At 33.7% G+C, this 12722-nt stretch overlaps 1 pseudogene across 1 annotated transcript in view; it reads right to left on the bottom strand.

Moving 5' to 3' along the window:
- LOC109235837 overlaps nt 2310-12722 on the bottom strand; it is an 11490-nt pseudogene continuing 1077 nt past the window's right edge. Inside the window, exons 2-16 of the transcript XR_002069448.1 lie at nt 8189-8279; nt 8016-8072; nt 7815-7862; nt 5920-5977; nt 5800-5842; nt 5533-5596; nt 5368-5454; nt 4931-5022; nt 4770-4851; nt 4309-4394; nt 4097-4206; nt 3497-3589; nt 3355-3419; nt 3117-3260; nt 2310-2354 (exon numbers count right to left, since the gene is read on the bottom strand). The product of XR_002069448.1 is annotated as an origin of replication complex subunit 4-like (transcript). The remainder of the gene's footprint in view (nt 2355-3116; nt 3261-3354; nt 3420-3496; nt 3590-4096; nt 4207-4308; nt 4395-4769; nt 4852-4930; nt 5023-5367; nt 5455-5532; nt 5597-5799; nt 5843-5919; nt 5978-7814; nt 7863-8015; nt 8073-8188; nt 8280-12722) is intronic.

Below are 12722 nucleotides of genomic sequence, written 5' to 3'. Positions count from 1 at the left end.
CGTAGGTTTCTTTACTGTACAAGTTCCCTTTTAATTCAGTTTAGTATTTATTGACCGTAAAAGCTTTGTGGTTGAACTATTGATTTGATTGTGCTTTGAGTATTTGGTACTGATATGGTGGGATCGGGCTGCGCGCCGCAACAGATGTAATAAGGGTGGAATAAGGGTGAATATGTTCTATATGGTGGGATCGGATTACACGTCGTAACAGGTGGAATGAGGGTGGATTGACATGGCGAAATAAGGGTGAATTATGATATTGATATTGACATATGGTGGGGATCGGGTTGCGCGCCGCAACATATATATATTATTTACTGTTGTTGATATTGTTATGGTGAAATAAAGGAGGATTCTATGTTGTCTGGTAGGATCGGGTTGCGCGCCGCAACAACCTATATGTTTCCATTCTTGAGCTGTGTTGGTTTTCCGGTATTTGTATTTGAGCTGTTAAAGATTGGTAATTTTGGACGGCACTGGTTTACTTTTGAGGCCGTGGTTATTATTTTCAGTTAACCGTTAAATTCTATTCAGTATTTTCTATTTTCTATCATTATTATATACTGCGTACATGTCGTAGTGTAGGTGACCCGCCTTAGCCTCGTCACTACTTCGTCGAGATTAGGCTCGGCACTTACCAGTACATGTGGTCGGTTGTACTGATACTATACTCTGCACACTATGCAAATTTTGGAGTCGGTCCCAGCGGCGGTTATTAGAGTGCTCGGATTGAACATTTGCAGAGACTTGAGGTACGGCTGCTCAGCGCCCGCAGCTCCTGGAGTCCCCTTCCTCTTTCTATTTAGTTGTGTATTTTCATTCAGACAACTTTGTATTTATTTCAGACCTTGTATGTACTACTCTAGTAACTCGTGCACTCGTGACACCAGGTTCAGGAATTTGTAATAGATATTTGGCGGGTTTAGCTTCGGCATTTACACTTTAGATTATTTTAGTTATTTCATTTCTTTCTTAATATTATCATTTAAATTGTTAAAAGAAATAAATTGTTCTAACGTTGGCTTGCCTAGCAAGTGAAATGTTAGGTGCCATCACGGTCCGATGGTGCGAATTCCGGGTCGTGACATTTCCCAAGATTAGTAACAAAACAAGGGATAATGCGGTACTAAATTTTTATACCAAGATTAATTTGGGGGAAGTGCACAGTTAGCCAGTAATAAGACATGTATTTACTTTTAAGCCACTATTTAAAATATTTTTAGTCTTTAGCCACTGCTTTAATAAACTTTTACCCACCCGAACAACAATACCCTTCTGCTATAATTCACTGAAACCTACAAAAATTAAGGACACTTGGTCCTGAAGTTAGAGTTGGAAGTTCAAAAATTAACGGCAGGTAGTCCTTAACTTAGAGTTACAAGCACAAAACCTAAGGACATGTAGTCCTGAACTTAGAGTTACAAGTTCAAAAGTTAAGGATAGGTAATCCTAAACTTAGAGTTACAAGCTCAAAAACTAAGGACAGGTAGTCCTTAACTTAGACTTACAAGCTCATAAATTAAGGACCACTAGTCCTGAACTTACAGTAACAAGCTCATAAGTTAAGGACACTTGGTCCTGAACTTAGAGTTGGAAGTTCAAAAATTAAGGACACTTGGTTCTGAAGTTAAGAGTTGGAAGTTCAAAAATTAAGGACAGGTAGTCCTTAACTTAGAGTTACAAGCACAAAAATTAAGGACAAGTAGTCTTGAACTTAGAGTTCCAAGTTCAAAATGTAAGGACATGTAGTCCTGAACTTAGAGTTACAAGTTCAAAAGTTAAGGACATGTGGTCCTAAACTTAGAGTTACATGCTCAAAAACTAAGGACATGTAGTCCTTAACTTAGACTTACAAGCTCATAAATTAAGGACAGCTAGTCCTGAACTCAGTCGGAGGAGTATGAGTAAGGACACTACCATCTTTTCATATTAATTTTAATAGACTAGTGGCTACTTTTGCTCGGCATTAAAAATACTAGATAAAAAGTAAATACCATTTTAAAAAATAGCTACCCCACGCAATTTTTACGATTGTTTTTGCTTATCCAATCGTACCTAACGACTCCTAATATTACGGAGTTCAATTCAACTGATCTCAATTATGGCCCAAAAAATAACAACTCCAAACGATGACGTAAAATTTAACATTGAAAAATGAAAAGACAACAACAAAAAATAGAGGAACGAAAGTAGGAGGGAAAAAATGTGGCATAATTATTGGAAGTTGTATAATCCTTGCATATTAAACAACCATTCTGTGTACTGTAAATTCTTTTACAGAAATTCTCTGATATACAGCATATAGAGATGGTTACACTTCAAACTCCACGGTCAATTAATTTATGTAGAATTGCCTGCAAATGAGGAAAATCAACATGCTAATTAGTACTGGTTGTCAAAAGCACCAAATAATTTGAAGGCTTATTTGAATAATAATAATTATTAATAACTCGAAAAACGAATAAGTAAAAGGGAGAAACAAATGACTTTTCAAATGTTTTAATCAACAAGCCAGGAACTAGTAGACCTTTTTATGCATATGCATTTAAAAGTTAGAGTAAGATTTATGCGTTATCGGATATGAAGATGGATACTAAAGACAATTTTTCTCTACTTGTTGCTACTGCTTCGTTCCATCTATTTTCTGGCTCTTAGTTTGTTGTTACTATTTTTCTGGCCCTTGTTGATATTTGCTTGTTTCTACTGTTTCTTTCCATCTTTCTTGAGCCGAGGGTCTTATCAGAAATAGCCTCTCTACCCTCACAGGATAGGGGTAAGTTCTGTGTACACACTACCCTTCCCAGATCTCACTTGTGGAACTTCACTGGATTTTTTGTTGTTGTTGTTGTTGTTGCTTATACTGACTGACAAGTGTGCTTGTTTCCATCACGAGAGTGACATCCACAACCAACCTAGTATATTTCAGACTAAAAGGGTAGTCCGGTGCACTAAGCTCCCGCTATACGCGGGATCCGGGGAAGAGCCGGACCACAAGGATCTATTGTACGCAGCCTTACCCTGCATTTCTGCAAGAGGTTGTTGCTACGGCTCGAACCAGTGACCTCCTCGGTATACTTGAGACTAAAAGAATATAATTGTTCTTGAGAGTAACTTACTGGACATGAACGGTATGATTTTAGTCCCTGATGTAGTTCATATGAGGAGATCAAAAGCCTCACTGGACGAAACTCAACAGATTGGCCATGCCCTCTATTGTCAACCAAAGAGATCAATTGGCGTTGTAAAAGATGTTCAAATGCCTGGAAAGAAAGTAACTATTTGTCAGTATAACTTTAAAGATCCAAAGTTGAATGTTATACAAATATTTTGCATTTCAGTCCTTGCTATACACACCCGGAGGCATACATTCCGTGCATAATAATCACTTGCTTGGAACGAATCTTGTACGGTTTTGTACTCTGGAAGGCATGATAACATGGTCAGTCGCATAAAATTCACACTATTAACATAAGAAGGGATCATGTAGTAGTCAAACCTTTCATTACTGAATTGAAGTTGGTAGTCTCTTGCTTTTTGACTTCCAACCTCCTCAAGCAAACAAGAATATATAGCTCTAAAATGGAGCAATCTGCATCAACAAATTGAGAATCACGCTGTTTTCAGTTTGATTCGTCTTGGTGGTGGCCTAGCGGTGGAGGGTATTCATATTATAAAATGGTTTGCGAGTGACTCACACGATATACAAAATGGTTTGCTAGTGACTCATACCACATAAAAAAATGTCGATTTTTTAAAAAAAAAATATTAAATGAAAAGAGGGGCGAAGTGCTACAAAAATAACTCTGTTCTATCTTTTAGTCTATATATAAGAGGAGATAATACGTAACCGATTCTCTGTGAGTGACTCACACCATATCTCAAACAGTATGTACTATTGGGGCCTAATCAAATTTCCAAGCAATTTTACGGCTCACAATGACTGAGACTATTGTGTCAGGAGAAGATATGTGAATAGCTGAAGAGGTCGAGTGGCGAAGGAAATTTAAGAGGAAGTGATGTGGAAAAGAAGGTGAGTCCGAACTAACTTTCCAGAAGAAGCTAGTCAACACTCAGCACAGAATACATAATGACATACCTTTCAAGGCTTCCAACTTGGGTTGCCGTTGAATACTTGAGAGTGCTGTCTTAAAGTTATCAAGTGATAAAAAACCAGATTTTGTATCCATATGGCACACAGCAGCAAACCTAATGAAAATTATCATACAATGAGTTTTCATTAAAAGAACAGATGTTTGATGCAGCACTGTGAATGCAGCAAATAGGTAGTTCAACGATAGGTAGACTTACAGAAATCTCAATAGATGGTTCAAAGTTGAATCACACTCACATAATGATGTAATGATGTCTTTGAATTTGTCATCCGACAAAGTATTCTAATAAATATTAAGGATAATTTAATATCTGCTAGCAAAAAACTGATCATAATTCGTCAAATTGTAGCAAATTTGATTCTTGTTTTTATGTCTAACCTAAAAGAGAGGTTTCCAAAACGAAACGAACTATTTTAAACCTTGAGTTACAAGAGAAGGACAAGCATTTCGAGTATCTCATTTAGGCTTAGCACAAATGAGTTATTACCACTGTTCTAAAGGATACCCCTATACTTAGCTGAGCATTTCTGAGCCTCACTCTTCTTACATCTTGTCGATTGCTCTCTCTCACTCTCTTTTCAACTTTTCTGGTCTTCTGGTATCATCTCACTTTAATTCATTCGTTGACAATGAAAAGTGTAACGAGTGAAAGGATACAAGAAGCTTTGTGTTATAAGCAGCTACATATTGAGAAGGAAGTTCTGACTCTGTTGGCAGTAGTAAAGCGTGCTACAAAATTCTGATATACAGACTGTCAGTATTGATAGAAATTCTGGCAGGCAGTAAATGAGGAACCAAGGTATGCAACGAGAAGTTACTTTTGCAAGTCTTCTTGCGAAGAGGGTAGAAACAACAGCTTTCTATGTGAGAAACGAGACCTTACTCTCTTCTCTAAGAGTTGATCGGCATCCTGCACAACACAAGTTTCACCACTACTTAATTACTCATTACTTCAAAAAACGTGTAGCTATATGTATTTAAATGACTCAAATGTGCATTAATGCAAAGGCAACTATTTTACAATCAAANAAAAAAGGAAAAAGAAAAAATGAAATCGAGCATGCACATTTGATTTTTAAGTCCCAACAACAACAACAACAACATACCCAGTATTATCCCACACCGTGGGGTCTGGGGAGGGTAGTGTGTACGCAGATCTTACCCCTACGCAGACATAATAATGTTGAGGATTGTACGGTTCCTAGAGAAATAGAACGCGCAGAAAAAATATTAATCCTAAAACTAAGGAACATACCAATCTGCAACTCACACCAATGACAACAGCTTGCGACGTTACAGACTGCATTACATCTAGCAAGCTATAGAGTAATCGCTGTTTACCCTGCAAATTGCAAAGACATCCAATTCTGAGAATTTGACATATTTTCTCATATTTTTCTTCACTACATGAGAATCTTACCTGTGTAAAAAGGTCAAACTCATCCAACACAAAGATAATGGTTTTATGTGCCAACCCGCACTCCCTGATAAGAAATTACAGTAGAATGAGCACATCCACCAGGAGAAGAAAAAACGAGTACACGTTTTAATTGAAGATTACCTAATTTAAACATTCATTTTTCAAAAGGAAAAGAACCAAGTTTAAACATTCTCAGGCACTTCGAAAAGAGCCTATTCTCTTTCGGCAATAAAGCAAAGAAGGAAATTACAAGCCATATAGACTCACCTTAACATGGATAATACAAACTGGGAGTTATCATCAAATGATGCTTGTTAAAGGAAATACACGATGACTGGTTGATGCTTTTGGTTAAAATGTAAAATGGATATAATAACCAGAATGGACACAGTACCATTTTTGAGAACATCAAGTGATGCTCCATACATAATTGCCTTGCAATCTCCTGCAAGATGAAATAGAAGGATACAGATATCAACGATTACATTATGGACAAATATCTAACAAGGACAAAGATGTAACACTTTGTTCAAAGGGGTTAAAAAATTTAGGAAGATAAAATAGTTAAACCAGAAGTAGAAAAAGATGCAGGTGAACCCTGATATTACTTGCGTACTTCATATTTGAATATTCTGGTAATATTAAAAAAATAAAGATAATTTTCTATGACACCCTACATATTCCATTTGAAACTAACTCTTGCTCAATCAATTTTTAGCTATCAATTTGTAAGGAATACAAATGAAGTATCAATTTAAGCACGAAAGTTTCAACTGATTATGGTTTCTCTTACTTAATAGTTGACCCTTTTATTGAACTTGATTATTCTCTTATAAACTCAGAAACTGCATTCTGCTCAACCATTCTGCTGCCATATAGTCTTCGCTTGTAATTGAGAATCAAGTTTATTGTTCCCATATCTCCATTTGACAATAAAAATAATTCTGATCTCCATTAACCTTTATATATAAATGCACAATGACATATGAAATAAAGACAGTACAACAAGCATAACAGGTAACAATGTGCACTCTTTTTTTTAAAAAAAATTCTAAAGAAGAAATTGGGGTGATTTGGCACTCTCTTCCTTTTTTTTGTTGAGATGGATGTCCTTTCTTCTTTCCAAACATAGAACTCATTGTTAAATTCATTAAGAAGCCTTTAGTTGCAGGTTTCCTTAGGAAAAATGATTTAGATTACTTTGATCAGTTGATGGGTTAGTTTCAAACACAAAATTACCACTTGCTGCCAATGGAGTACGGTTACTGCTCCCAAGGAAGTGAAAAAAGATCTCTGTGGTCTTACTCTCGGTACACGATACTATCTTTATGGAGGAGGGAATAATATGATCAACAAAGACTTGTTAAGTTTTAATACCATCTTTGTTCAGAATGTAACTGAACGTGACGAGTTGAGTCAAAATGCAGTACGCTACTGTATCGGGGGAAAAACTTTAGATCAAAACAGACAAGTGCTGTTCCCTGCTATAGGGTGAAAGGAGGCTAGCTTGCTGAGCTTGAATAATTTCTTGCAGTTCCCTTTGATCCTGGAGGAGTTAGAACTTCTAGTCCATATTTCACCTTAACAAGGGTGATCTCAACGGGAAGGAACTGATACAGGTAAAAATTGGCAATAAACTCAAAGGATATATGAGCTGAAGGTTGGTTTAGAACAAGACATGGAGGTAGCTGAGAATACGAACATGAGCTGCAAACTTAACATGATTTAGAAGTCAGAATCTAGCTGCAAGAAGCTAAGTTAGAAGTTAGTTACAACACCTGTTAAAGTCAATAAACAGTTCGATTGGTTATTTGAAGTCCAGAAAAGTCAGTAGGAGTTTTAGCTGCATTTGCACACATGTCAGCTCTTAAGGTTAACTTCCAATTTGTCCACTAATAGCATTGTATATTTTAATCAGATCAGTAAATGAAGAACTACATTTCTTTTCTTAGTTACAATTCTATCCTCTAAGTTGGACTTCTAGTTTTAGACCGCTGAACCAACATTCCCCTTCTAGAGCTGCCATAGCTCGTCAAGTCCTACCCCCATTTCTCTTCTTCAAGCTTGTGCTTTGGAACACAAAACCACAAACAAGATGCTTTGTTATACAACAACAACTACTACACACCTTAGTCCCAAACAAATCGGGCTCAACAATATGAATCCTTCCTGATGATGTTACCCATTTAAAATTGTTATACAACTTATAGTGCCTAGAAATCCAACCTGTACAACAACAACAACAAAAAAAAAAAAACTAAAAAAGGGAATTGTATTCATACCTTTAAAGCACAATTATCGTCACTGTGCAAGAGTCCATTTAGTTTAATCTGTAATCGAGATAGTGATTAATTATAATAAAACCATAAGTCTAAACAAATTTATTTTCCTATAGAAATATGTCACTGCCAATTTTCACACAAGAATGCAAAATACAAATATTGAAGATATAATACAGATAATTAATTAAACTAAATAAATACCACACAGATCATATCAAGATATTCTTGCAGTAAATCGTTGATAACCAGCTCCAAAATCTGACATAAATAATAAAAAAATAATAATTATCGAATCAAGTTTACATTTTTATCAAATTTCACAGCACAAATATTAACTTTTGTGCAAAATCTCAACCAAAAAAAAGTCTGCTGACCGGAACTTTTCCACAACCACGAGGGCCAAGAAGTAGAACCGAGTTGTTACATGCTTCAGTTGCTGAACTTGACATTATATACTTCAATTTGCTGAAACAAATAAGAGCCAAATATTAAATGTGTTTTGCTGCCTTCTGTTTTATTTTTTCTCCTAATTTGCTTGTAACTCAATTCTAATTAGTTGTGCTCCTTTGTTTTGCTTTCTTCTGTCTCGCTCCTTTGTTCTTCTTTCTTATTGTGTTTTGCCTTCTTCTGTTTTGTTTTTTAAAATTATTTTTATGCATAATTTTTGATAAATTTAATATTTAAACAATTGAGGGTATTTTAGTAAACTTATCAGTTACAGTACAGTATGATACAGTCAAACCAAACAACAAAATATTATTTAACAATAACAAACAATACAATCTATCCAAACATTGTATTCATAAAACGATACGGTACAATACGATACAATACAATACAATACATTATAAAACGATGGGGAACAATGATCCAAACAGAGTGTTAGGTCTTTGGTAGTGAGGGATTTTATTGTTGAGTTTGGAAAAATGAAGAAGAAGATAGAAACAGGGAGCCCTGCGCCGTTTTGCTTTTGTAATTTAGACAATATATTTTTTTTAATGAAGAGGGAAGGGTTTATTGGGCCAATGGCCTGGGCCTGGCTAGAATTACTGCTCAGTTGGTTTTTTCAGGGGGAAATTTGGGCCGAATTGGGTATAAGAATTAGCCCAATATCCAATTAAATCCTTTTCTTCAATTTCTTTTCTTTTCTTTAATTAAAAATCCTAAAAATAAAAATTCTAAATTATCTAAATCGCAAAATTAAACCAATTACCTAATTACAAAAGTTATAAACGCTACTTAATTCTAAATTAAAAGAGAAAAATCAATAACCTAAAAATTAAAAGGCAAAAAATGTAAAAATGAGCTATTTTTGTGGTTTTCAATTTTTATAAAATAAATAATTACTGATTAATCCTAAAAATGTAAAAATAAAGCCTAAATGCAATGCATGGTATTTTTTGATATTTTCATAATTTAAATAAAAATTAAACATTCATACAAATGCAAACAATTAAATAAATTTTACAAAAATTCCTAAAAATGGTAAATAATTGGAAGAAATCTATTTTCTTTGATTTTATAGGAGTATTTCATGTAGGACAAAAATTAGGTGCTCACATTGAGAAAAAAAACAAACCCAAATTAGCATCCATTAGAATTAAAGGTGGAGCTGACACTCAAATTTCACGTTGTTTGGAGATGGAAACTTAAAGCTTCACGTAGATGTATTCTTTTAGCCTCCATTTGTTGTTTGGCAGGAAGAGTTCTCGAAGAAATGGGCATGGAACTTGAAGATAAGTGGAGAAAGTGGAAGCCAGTTGTTTTTAACTTACCCAAATGACGGTTTTACCCTTCGTCGTCCAGAACCACTTTCACTTATTATATAGTTAAATGCTTTACGTTCCTTTCCCCTCTGTTTTTTGGTTTTGCCGTCTTCCCTTTTCTATTTTGTTATCACTAACGTTTTTTGTGTTGCATGTTGCGACTGGAATTAGCGGGAAGGAAAAATTTGATAGCATTTGGAGCTGATTTGAGGAGATTGAGTTGGAAATTTCAGCTGAAAATCGAAAAAGAACACAGTTACCCAATAGTATACTGCTACGGTATACAATATGATATAGGAGTATATAGCTATACTGCAACAGTATACTATTATAGTTTACAATATACTACAACGGTATATTGTAATAATCGAAGAAGAACGCAGTTACCTAACAGTATACCGCTACAGTATATAATATACTATAGGAGTATATAGTTATATTGCAACAGTATACTATTATAGTATACAATATATTGTTGTAGTATACTGTTGCAATATAACTATATACTCCTATAGTATATTATATACTGTAGCGGTATACTGTTAGGTNATATTGCAACAGTATACTATTATAGTATACAATATATTGTTATAGTATACTGTAAAAATATGCAATATACTGTAACAGTATGTTGTAATAGTATACAATATACTATAACAATATACTTATTACCCGTAAATCCACTTGCCTTTTCCCTTTTAATTTGCTTTAAGTTCTTACCCGGCGTGAGGGGCAAATTGAAAATGAATATATATATATATATATATATATATATATATATATATATATATATATATATATATAAAATAGTATTCTATATAATGTAACGATATACTCTTACAATTAGATCCTTTTAGAATTTTGTGAAATTTTTACTAACAACTGATATTATTTCAGTTATATACTATACTGGTATCATATGTTAGTTAATAATTTTTGGTTGTATTAGCTACATTTAATTGGTACACAATTTAATTTTTCTTTAGTAATAATATAAAAAAGAATAATAAAAAATAGTGAAAACAGTAAATGAAATTAGATTATGAAGAGAAAAAGAATATTAAAAAAAAGAAGTTAAATGAAATTAGAAAAGGAAAAAGGAAAAAAATAAGAAGAAAACGAGAAAAAAGAAAAGGAGAAAAGAAAAAAAAAAGAAAAAGAAAAAAAAAGAAAAAAGGAAAAAGAAAAGAAAAGAAAGCACAGAAATAAAAGAATTGGAGAATAAAGAAAAAATTCCCCACAAAAACTACTATGGGTAGGAAATATAATTAGTTTATGGGTAGAAAAACAAATGGGTAGACAAGGGTAAATAGTTTTGTTTTTGTGGGTAGCTGACGAGTTTCTAGCGTATATAAAATTTTAACTCGTACTCTGTCAAATAATAGTATAGAAATGTCGAACCCACAGAGATTGGTTTATCTATTCTACAGATGTTTCTTATTTTAGTTACTATTTGAGAAAATTAGAAAGAGTTGCGTTTTAAATTAACTAACTAAAAATGCATGAATGGAGCAATAGAAAATATTTTTGTTTTTCACAGATAATAAAAAGGTGTTGGGATCCTGACTTCACTTAATATTTTTATTATATAGTAGATACATTTATCCTTCAACTTCTATTTCTCATAAATGTATAAATGCCTCTCACGATTACATTTATATATTATTACTATAGTTGAACAATTAAATGCACCCCTCTCGGCTATACAAATTAATCGTTAAAATAGTAATATTAAAGAACCAGAAATATATACTCGAACTAAAGTATGCTCTTTTTAGTAAGTCCCTTTCGGTCCTACTTATAACTATTACTACAATATTCGCCTCTTTCGATTACAAATAAGTGTAGAATCAATTTTAACATATATGAGCTAGATGTCACTAAATATAGTTAACATCTATCAATACCAAAATTAAGTATTACTTCTTTTGCCTCTTTCGATTACAGAATTAGTAGAAGTTAATATGTAGTACGAAATAGATAGATGTTAACAAATTAAATAACACCCAACTATAAAGCAGATAAAATTTAAATAAAAAGTTTCAGCTCAAGCATGTGAACTTGAAGAAATAATATCTACTATTATATAAAAATATTAAGATCCGTCATTTTTCCCAACACAAGAAAAGTTACTCCATATTGGAGCCAATACCGCAACGGAAATAATCTTGCCCATTAAATAAGAAAACAGAAAGAAATATTCAAGATAATAATTCCTCCTATTTAAATAAAAACAGGAAGCAGAGTAATTTTCAATACTACAATTTATTCAGAACTAGAAATGAAGCCAGAGTAATGGCTAAAAGAAGAAACAGAAGCAAAACTAAAGAACAAAGAGAAAGGAAAAACTTTCTGCTCAATATTACACTTCTCAGATTTCTTTCCCCTTCCCTTCACGAACGATGCTCTTTATAGGCAAGCCATGACAAGGTTTTCATTGATCTTCTGGATATGAACTTGTCATGGCTGGTTGTGGCCTTGTTATGCTTGGTTATGAGCTTCTTTGGTTATGGATCGGTTATAGTTATTGTAGCCGGTTGTGAGTCGGTTTATAGTTTGTTGTAGCCGGTTGTTGAGTGTCGATTCCGTCTTTGTCATGGCAGATCATGTCTTTTCTTTAGCACAACTCATGATAAACTCGCTTTAAGCTGTCCATTTTTCTAATATTTTCTCTGTAATCTTCTCGTTCCCGGACAATACTTCTTTAAACCTTTACATGTCAATAATTTATGACTACAAAGTATGGATAAGGAGAATAATTAGAATGTATTTGTTTTTGATGTCTTTTCAGAATTATTGTCAAAAGAAAATAGCTATATGTTCAAATCAATGTAAGATCATTACGACAATCTTATATTTCAAATTCTCATACACACCACACCGTATATTCTATATAGAACTAAACAAGTTCACCCCGGCGAAGCAAACTCCACCAATCTGATAGGACGTAATACAATAATCAGCATTACAGAACAACTCTTAAACTGAAATCACGAGACCTTTCGCTGCATCTTAATAAGACACAAACGTTACATCCGTGCAAAGACAATTCAGCAGATCATATTACAACTTTAACACGTCACTCCCTATATTCAACCACTCACTGAGAGACTTTGAAATCATAATATTTCCTTAATTCCCT

Source organism: Nicotiana attenuata, chromosome 12 (assembly GCF_001879085.1).
Source record: "Nicotiana attenuata strain UT chromosome 12, NIATTr2, whole genome shotgun sequence".
NCBI classification, from domain to species: Eukaryota; Viridiplantae; Streptophyta; class Magnoliopsida; order Solanales; family Solanaceae; genus Nicotiana; species Nicotiana attenuata.
The sequence above is the reverse complement of the archived record's forward strand: the minus strand, read 5'-3'. Positions and strand labels throughout refer to the sequence as shown.